This window comes from Schistocerca americana, chromosome 9 (assembly GCF_021461395.2).
Source record: "Schistocerca americana isolate TAMUIC-IGC-003095 chromosome 9, iqSchAmer2.1, whole genome shotgun sequence".
Taxonomy (NCBI): domain Eukaryota; kingdom Metazoa; phylum Arthropoda; class Insecta; order Orthoptera; family Acrididae; genus Schistocerca; species Schistocerca americana.
In genome coordinates, this window is record NC_060127.1 from 178,742,892 (window position 1) to 178,753,590 (window position 10,699).

A 10,699-nucleotide genomic window follows, 5' to 3' on the forward strand; every position below is an offset into this window, starting at 1 on the left:
AAAGGAGGCGTAGATCTAGCGAAGGAAAGTGTTTTCACAGCGCAGAAAGACAAATGTCTATGAGTCTCCTAAGTCAAAAGTATTTCCGCAGTAAGGTCGAAAATAGAGGGGTCTCGGTCTGTTCGCATTGTCCGCTTCCATAACCAAGCCCGTAACGCTTTCTTTTCTGCGAAAAGTCATACTGTCTGTTAAACTTTTGTCATTCACTACAATACACAAAATTGTTGTAATTCACAGTTTGGTGGGGTGGAAAGATAAAAATTTTAGAGTAATTTTCAACACAAAACACCAGAATGAACAATATCTTTGAGTGCCAAACATGGTGCATAAATTAAGAGGAAGATGTCAGCAGACGTTTTGAAAGGTATATTTTCAATTTTTATGTCTGTCCGCTACTCCTGTGTGCACTGATCTATTTTAGGAATAGGACAGAGCTGTTAAATTTTCTGCACAGTAGCTGTGTGTTTGTGCAGATATTATCTGTGCACCGTGTGTTTCCTTATCCTTGTCACAGGCTGTGAGAAATAACTGTACTGAAAAAGTGTAAACAAATTCAATAATGTGTATTTTCTTAAGACGTATTGTACAAAGAGAAAATATTTTGTGTGGAAGATTAAATTAAACGTGTTGAGCAAACTGAAAATTTGCAATATTTGTTTATTTATCTGAGACCTATTACGCTTCATCAATGTATCATCTACATATCTGTAGTAGCGACAATTTTCTGCTGAATGACGTGTCATTGTCTTTCAAAACTTTATTTTCAAGGTGATTAATGAAAATTTCTGCTTTGATCTCACCGACTAAACTACTCATTGATAGCCATACAATCGGTTTATACATGTTTCCACTGAATGTGACATGAAGAAATAGAAACTTTGTTAAGTAAATTCACTTCACTGCACAGTAGAGCACGAAAAAGATAACAAAATAAAATTTATACCCGTGACTATAAAATAAATAAACGCAAACCAAACCCTGAACATCAGTGTACAAAGGAAACCAGTTAGCTTAGACATGATCATCGATTCAGGGTAACAGTTATTGAACAATATGAAGAAAAACGTAAATTAGTTGCAAACTACAGCGCGCAAACACTTTATTCAACATGCAAACTTCACTACGGATATTCCGATTTCGGTTATGACATTTTCGATAGGCGATGTGGCGCAGACGAATAGCGAAATTCTGTAAGACCGGCTGAAGTGTTGGAACATCGATGCTGTCAATGACCTCCTGAATGTCTGTTTTCAGCTCAGCAATGGTTTTGGGGTAATTGCTGCACACCTTGTCTTTAATACAGCGCCACAAAATGGAGTCGCATGTGTTCAGATCCCGAGAATATGGCGGACAATCGAGGTCCATGCCCTGCTTCGATGGGGTCGAGCTCCGTCTTGCACGAACCGCATCTTCTCGAAATCAGGGTCACTTTGGATAATGGGGATAAATTTCCCTTCCAAAACCTTCGGTAGTCACCATGCCATGAAGGAATATAGCACCGATTATTCCGTGACCGGACGGTGCACACCACACAGTCTCCCGTTGAGCGTGAAGAGACTTCTCAATCGCGAAATGCGGATTAACAGTCCCAAAAATGCGCTAATTTTGCTTATTGACGAACCCATTCAAATGAAAGTGGACTTCGTCATTAAACCAACCATAATGTACATAATTCCCATCATGCCCCGCGGCCAATCGTGCAATTTGAACTTCCGAACGCAAACAGTTCAGAAGTTATGACAATTTTATTTCACGTACACTGCCCCTCCATAAGTTTTGAAACACCAAGTTGTGTATTACAACGGAGCAAGATGTAAGTGATCTGTGTGAGTTATTGGTTAGAATACGGAATAGCAAGCTCAAATAACAGTTAATAATGACACGTACAGTATTGTACACTTAATTATTGTACATAAACATACATATTGGAACATACTAGTTTTGCTCCGTTTTATGTAAATCGATTTTACCAGTCCAAGCAGTTCTACTAACTGGTGGCTATGTAGAGGTACGTTGTTTACATTTCTTTTCACTCGTAGTTGCTTTTGCAGAACGAAAGTAATTGAAAATGGCTCCACAGTACCAGATACCTCGTGAATCACGGGTAATGATAATCACTTTGCACCCAGAAGGCAATAGTGTCCGACAAATAGCAAAGAAACTGATGATTTCCATCAGCGGAGTCGCCAAAACCATATACCGGTATCGAGAAACAGGCTCCTTTGGAGACCGTCCTCACTCATGAGCACCCAGGAAAATATCAGAACGCCAGCAAAAGTATTTGGTAGTGGCCAGTAAACGTAACAGATTAAAAACTGTCCGTGAATTGACTTCTGAACTAAAGGCAACGTGGGATACACCGGTGAGTGACTCAACAAAAAAAATGGTTCAAATGGCTCTGAGCACTATGGGACTTAACATCTGAGGTCATCAGTCCCCTAGAACTTAGAACTACTTAAACCTAACTAACCTAAGGACATCACACACATCCATGCCCGAGGCAGGATTCGAACCCGCGACCGTAGCGGTCACGCGGTTCCAGACTGAAGCGCCTAGAACCGCACGGCCACACCGGCCGGCTGTGAGTCAACAGTGAGTCGGCGCCTGGAAGACAACAACCTCCGAGGTTATGTAGCAACAAGGAAACCACTGTTGCGCCCTGTTAACGAGAAGAAAAGGCTTCAGTGGGCGAAGACACACCAACAATGGACAGCGGGGGAGTGGGAAAGAGTCTTATTCACTGATGAATCCAAGTTCGAAATATTTGGAAGCAAACGCCTTCAGTTTGTGCACCGTTTACCCCATGAACGCTTGAATCCTCAGTGCGTAATTCCAACTGTAAAGCATGGAGGGGGTTTGATGATCGTATGGGGACCCTTTGGAAGGAATAAAGTCGGAGATTTGGTGAAAATAGGTGGAAAAATGAACCAAAAGGATTATCACGCCATTCTCCAGCGACATGCTAAGACATCTGATTTGCGTCTGATTGGGAAAGGGTTCGTCTTGCAGCAAGACAACGACCCGAAACATTCGTCTCGCTTGTGTCAGAAGTATGTGGTGTCTCTAGAGGTTCGTAAAATATTGAAAAACATGGAATGGCCGCCCCAATCCCGTGATTGTAACCCAATGGCGCTGCTACGGGATGAACTGGAGGATCTGAAAACGGAAAATCATGAGTGTGTCATAATTGTGGGAGGTCGTGCAGCAAGAATGGAGATTAATTCCGACTGAAACCTTGGCAAAATTGACGCAGCGCATGCCGAGAGTGTGCTAGGTAGTGATGAAAGCAAAGGGCGACTATTTTGAGGGATCGAAAATTTAATTGTTGCATCTTCCTGTGTATTATTTAAGCTTAATAAACATTTGGAAAACAACAAAATGCATTTTCATACTGTATTTCCTTTCCATTGACTATAAATACTAGGTCTTTCCAAACTTATGGATGGTAGTGTAGGCCACTCATGGCCTGAAGACGGAGTGCTTTTTTTTCTGCGAGGTGGTTATTGCCCCACAATGGTTTTTGCTAGACAGTAACTGATACGTGTACCACGTTTGGCTGAAACCGATCCAGTGGTTTAAGAGGAGATGTGGAACATACATACATCCACTTTTATTATTTGTATAGATACCATATTTAAGAGTCATTTCAGACAAAACAGCCAAGTTGTTTTAAAACGCAGACATCATGAGCATTTTTGTCATCAACTACAACTTAAGGAAGAAACTCGTGCAAGACATCTCAACCAGCTGAAAAACTGAGCAAATAAGGATTTTTTTTAAATTAACGGGTAGACATTGCAGTAAATACTATATTTTCAAATGGGCAGAAATTTTTATACCCGCCTTAAAGGGCACTTTGACTGATCCACACTTGACAAAGCTAATAACACGTAGATGTACACAACACAACTTTGCAACAGACAACAATCTGGTGACATTGTATATTTTAGAGACAAGCTAGAAATAGAGAACTTGTAGAAAATGGAAATATTCATCTGTGGGCAGAAGTGGAATGACGGAATTCTAGACGAAATTACAGACTTCACAAAGTTACATTTCTTCGCCAAATTCAGTTCAATAGTGTCAGAGTAGAAAATACGTAACCACTAAGAACATATACGAATCTTCTTCCAGAAGCATCTCTGTAATTCTTTAAAATAATTTTATTCTCTCATTTTTAAAATCAAATGGTCACAGTCTCTGTTGCTATCGTTTATTTCGTCAGCCAACGTCAGACATGCAGCAGCAAAGTGTCCAGAAGACATTGCAGCCGACTGACAACACCAGGGTGTCATATCGATAGTGAAATCGAAACAAGCATTGTTCTGGCTGCCATCTTGTTTCTACTGCACAGTAGAGCTGTTCGTGGAATCGTGTTTTAAGTTTCCTTTGAAAGTTTATGAATAGTGGTTAACAAAATCCATGGAGACATAGCAATGGAGGTAAGTGTATGTACCGTAAGAAGATACCCATTTCATACCAACAAAGTGCCTGTCATTTAAAATTTTTATGTAAACAGCAGACAACGTATTACATTTTCCTTTTCTTTCTCAACAGGATGACCACAGCGTATGCCAAAACTCTACAGAACAACTTTAATATCGACGTGTACTTCCGTTAAATTTTTTGTATTGCAATTTTAACCTGAAGTTGAGGTTTATGCCTCAAAACATATTGCTTCATTAAATGATTTATGTTTTCAACAAATTTCGTGACAAGTATCGATCTCTGACAAACTTTTCATATTTTTGAAGCAGTCACGATAAATTAACATGGCTTTAAATTGTCCTTGGTTATATTTACAAGACAGCTTCACTTTCAGAATAAGCATAGTCTTTTTGTCGTTCATATCTTCGTATGCTATAGAAAAACAAACGCTAAAAATTACTTCTAAATTAACTGTTATTAAGTCCACGCTTTCACTCTCTCCGAAGACAAAATTATTATACGCTGTGCCAGACAAAATTTGTGACTAAAAATGTCAGTGATTAAAATGTCAGTTTGTTTGCATGGAGTACCAATCCATGTGTTGCAACAATATATATAAAGAATACGTCCTACCCTAACAAACATAACGAATTAGTCGTTCACATTTAAAATAGGTAAGAGCTGTGCCTCCGCTACAGAAAGGCAATGCCGAAGAATAGAAAACCACCGACGCATTTAGCTGCTGTTATCATTCTCAAAGAAGAATGCACTGATCAACCTCTCATGTGCAAGCTGTTACTCGGAGTGATATTGCTTGACAGAGTTATTGGCTGTCCTCCTGACCGATGTCGTGGCGAATGCTGCCCAATTAGTTCGTTAGATCGTCAAAATCCCAAGCTGGTTGTAGGGTCCTGTTCATAAAGGTCCAAACTTCCTCAAATGGGAAAAATCCGGCGACATTCTGGCCAAGGTATGATTTGGCTGGCACAAAGTCAGTCAATAGTCTGGTACCACGCGCCGCGGAATTTGAATCCGCGCTAGACGTCATGGACGTCGAAGACCCATAGAGGTCTCTGCACCATCACACCGTAAGCTGTGGCGGCGCGCGCCTGCTGCCCACAGTGGAACACGTGGTCCGAGCGGCCAATAGCGGCGCCCCCGATAGAGTATTTAAGCGCCTGCCTCTCGCTCAGCCAGTCCCCCCTTTTCGTTTTTTCCTCTCCTCCCTCCTTGTTTTTCCCCCTCCTCCAGGTCCCCCCCCCCCATCTGCTTTTGGATCGGGAGTGCTATATTTGTGCCGCCATTTTCGTGCAGTGTTTTACGGTGTGTTTTTCCAGTGAGTGTTCCGTGTTGTATCTTTTGGGAAGTGTAGCGAACAGCCATCATATTGTCGCTGGGTGTGCTTTTTTTTTTATCTCTTGCGAACAGAAACCAGACTGTCGCCACGTTTTTTAATTGTGTGTCTACTATGTTACTTGTCTGATTCCTGTGTATTTTATCAACATTGCCAACCCATTTTGCTTTCTGTTTTAACTTTCCGCATTTTCACGCCATTTTACACTTTAAATCACCATTTTATCGCCTGTTTTTCCTTATTTCTTTCTTCTTCCGTTTTTTTAAAAAAAGTCTGTAGGCTGTAGAGCAGCGTAGTAAGCTGCTGCCAGCCCGCCCCCTTTGGGGGGAATTGAAAATCAATAAAGAAAAAAAAAAGCTCAGCCAGTCAATCTAATCTCGCTTACGTCGATTTACACCTCGCTCTGCGCTAGACAGCCTACTTCCTTGTTCGTGTACGAGTTGACGTGTTTGTTTCCTTGTGACTCTGTTGTTTGGTCTTGTTGTATTCGTTCTGTCCTTCGTTGGTCGTGTCCGTCCTCTTCCGTTGTGATGTTGTTCGCGGGCCTCCCTGCGAGTCCTGTCGCGATTTCTGTCATTTCTACCCCGCGACCGTCCTGGTCGCAGTTAACAACAAATAGAAATTCTCGTCGTGTTTAGTAGGGCATTATCTTGCTGACGTGTAAGTCCAGAATGGCTTGCCATAATGGGCAACAAAACAAGACGCAGACGTACTGTTGTGGTGGATGGGTGCGGATGACAACCAAAGGACTCCTGCTGTGAAATGAAATGGCACCACAGAGCAACACACCTGGTTGTCAGGCCACACGACGGGAGACGGTCACCGCTGTCCAGGGCGGCTCCAGACGCTTCTTTGCTGGTCATCAGGGCCTGGGATCGCACTGTCTGCAGTGGATTTGTCTTCAGTGATGAGTCCCGTTTCGAACTGAGAGCCAGCGAAGATGTGTGTGTGTGTGTGTATGTATGTGTGTGTGTGTGTGTGTGTGGAGACGCCCCAGACAGAGGTGGGTTGCCATTCTGACTGTCACCCGCCCTATGACCCGACGACCAGCTGTGATGGTCTGAGGTGCCATTTCGTTTCATAGCAGAATTCACAGTGCCGTAGACACTGGCGAGCAGATTGATGCCGTATCCCTGGACTTCAGGAAGGCATTTGATACGGTTCCGCACTTACGTTTAGTGAAAAAAATACGAGCTTACGGAATATCGGACCAGGTTTGTGATTGGATTCAGGATTTCCTAGAAGAAAGAACACAACATGTCATTCTTAACGGTTCAAAATCTGCAGATGTAGAGGTAATTTCGGGAGTACCGCAGGGAAGCGTGATAGGACCTTTATTGTTTACAATATACATAAATGACTTAGTTGACAACATCGGTAGCTCCGTGAGGCTATTTGCAGATGACACGGTTGTCTACAAGAAAGTAACAACATCAGAAGACTCGTACGTACTCCAGGAGGACCTGCAGAGGATTAATGCATGGTGCGACAGCTGGCAGCTTTCCCTAAACGTAGATAAATGTAATATAATGCGCATACATAGGGGCAGAAATCCATTCCAGTACGATTATGCCATAGGTGGTAAATCATTGGAAGCGGTAACGACCGTAAAATACTTAGGAGTTACTATCCGGAACGATCTGAAGTGGAATGATCACATAAAACAAATAGTGGGAAAAGCAGGCGCCATGTTGAGATTCATAGGAAGAATTCTAAGAAAATGTGACTCATCGACGAAAGAAGTAGCTTACAAAACGCTTGTTCGTCCGATTCTTGAGTATTGCTCATCAGTATGGGACCCTTACCAGATTGGATTAATAGAAGAGATAGACATGATCCAGCGAAAAGTAGCGCGATTCGTCATGGGGACATTTAGTCAGCGCGAGAGCGTTACGGAGATGCTGAACAAGCTCCAGTGGCGGACACTTCAAGAAAGGCGTTACGCAATACGGAGAGGTTTATTATCGAAATTACGAGAGAGCACATTCCGGGAAGAGATGGGCAACATATTACTACCACCCACATATATCTCGCGTAATGATCACAACGAAAAGATCCGAAAAATTAGAGCAAATACGGAGACTTGCAAGCAGTCGTTCTTCCCACGCACAATTCGTGAATGGAACAGGGAAGGGGGGATCAGATAGTGGTACAATAAGTACCCTCCGCCACACACCGTAAGGTGGCTCGCGGAGTATAGACGTAGATGTAGATGTAGATAGTTCAGGTATACAGGCCGAACTCGCAGGCTGAGTATGAAGAGATGTTGTTTGTTGTTGTTGTTGTGGTCTTCAGTCCAGAGATTGCTTTGATGCAGCTCTCCATCCTACCCTATCCTGTGCAAGCTTCTTCATCTCCCAGTACCTACTGCAATCCGGCCAGTGTGGCCATGCGGTTCTAAGCGCTTCAGTTTGGAACCGCGTGACCGTTACGGTCGCACGTTCGAATCCTGCCTTGGGCATGGATGTGTGTGATGTCCTTAGGTTAGTTAGGTTTAAGTAGTTCTAAGTTCTAGGGGACTGATGACCACAGATGTTAAGTCCCATAGTGCTCAGAGCCATTTGAACCTACTGCAGCCGACATCCTTCAGAATCTGTTTAGTGTATTCAACTCTTCCTCTACGATTTTTACCCTCCACGCTGCCCTCCAATACTAAATTGGTGATCCCTTGGTGCCTCAGAACATGTCCTACCAACCGATCCCTACTTCTAGTCAAGTTGTGCCACAAATTTCTCTTTTCCCTAATTATATTCAATACCTCCTCATTAGTTATGTGACCTACCCATCTAATCTTCAGCATTCTTCTGTAGCATCACATTTCGAAAGCTTATATTCTTGTCTAGACTATTTATCGTCCATGTTTCACTTCCATACATGGCTACGCTCCAAACAAACACTTTCAGTAAAGACTTCCCGACACTTAAATCTATACTCGATGTTAACAAATTTCTCTTCTTCAGAAACTCTTTCCTTTCCATTGCCAGCCTACATTTCATATCCCCTCTACTTCGACCATCATCAGTTATTTTGCTCCCCAAATAGCCAAACTCATCTACTTCTTTAAGTGTGTCATTTCCTCAGCATCACCCAACTTAATTCGACTACATTCCATTATCCTCTTTTTGCTTTTGTTGATGTTCATCTTATATGCTCCTTTCAAGACATTGTCCATTTCGTTCAACTGCTCTTCCAGGTCCTTTGCTGCTTCTGATAGAATTACAATGTCATCAGTGAACCTCGAAGTTTTTATTTCTTCTCTATGGATTTTAATTCCTGCTCCTAATTTTTCTTTTGTTTCCGTTACTGCTAGCTCAATATACAGATTGAATAACATCGGGGTAGGCTACAACCCTCTCTCACTCCCTTCCCAACCACTGCTTCCCTTTCATAGCCCTCGGCTCTTATAACTGCCATCTGGTGTCTGTACAAATTGTAAATAGCCCTTCGCTCCCTGTATTTTACCCCTGCCACCTTCAGAATTTGAAAGAGAGTATTCCAGTTAACATTGTCAAAAGCTTTCTCTAAGTCTACAAATGCTAGAAACGTAAGTTTACCTTTCTTTAATCTATCTTCTAAGATAAGTTTTTCCATTCGTCTGTACAGAGTTCGCGTTAGTGTTTTGCAGCCGTGACTTATTAAACTGATAAGTCGGTATTTTTCACATCTGCATGTGCTTTCTTTGGGATTGAAATTATTATATTCTTCGTGAAGTCTGACGGTGTTTCGCCTGTCTCATACATCTTGCTCACCAGATGGTAGAGTTTTGTTAGGGCTGGCTCTCCCAAGGTTGTCAATAGTTCTAATGCAATGTTGTCTCTTCCCGGTGCCCCGGGAGTAGATGAAGAGATAGAGAAAGTATATGAGGATATTGAAAATGTAATACAGTATGTAAATGGAAATGAAAGATCTAATAGTCATGGCTGGAATGGGGTTGTATGGGAAGGAGTAGAAGAAACGGATAAAGGTGAACATGGGTTTGGGACAGGCATTGAGAAAAGAAAAAGACTAATTTTCTGTAATAAATTTCATCTAGTAATGTTCGAGAATCAGAAGAGGAGGAAGTACACTGAGAAAAGACCGGGTGAAACGGAGAAATTTTCGTTAGATTACATCATGGTCAGACAGAGATTTCGAAATCAGATACTGGATTGCAAGGCGCACCCAGGAGCAGATACAGGCTCAGATAATAATTTAGTAGTGATGAAGATGGTCCAAATGGCTCTAAGCACGATGAGACGTAACATCTGAGGTCACCAGTCCCCTAGAACTTAGAACTACTTAAACCTAACTAAACTAAGGACATCACACACATCCGTGCCCGAGGCAGGATTCGAAGCTGCGACTATGGAAGCAGCGCGGTTCTGGACTGAAGCGCCTAGAGCCGCTCGGCCACAGCGGCCGGCAGTGATGAAGAGTTGGATGAATTTTAAGAGATTAGTCAGCAAGAATAAATACTCAAAGAAGTGGGAAATGGAAGTGCTAAGGAATGACGAGATACACATGAAGTGCTTTAAGGCTAGAGATACAGCACTAAGAATAGCTCAGTAAGCAGGACTGTTGAAGAGGAATAGACATCACTAATAATGGTAATCACAGAAGTTGGAAAGGAAAACATAGGTGCAAAGAAGTTAACTGCGAAGATACCTTGGGTAACAGAAGAAATACTTCAGTTGATCGATAAAAAAAGGAACTACAAAAACGTTCAGAGAAATTCAGGACTAGAGAAATACAAGTCTTTGAGGTACGAAATAAGTAGGAAGTACAGGGAAGGTAAGACAAAATGGCTGCAGGATAAACGTGAAGAAATCGAAAAAGAAATGATTGTCGGAAGGACTGACTCAGCATTTAGGAAAGTCGAAGCAACGTTCGGTGAAATTAAAAGCAAATGTGGTAATATTAAGAGCGCAACGCGAATTT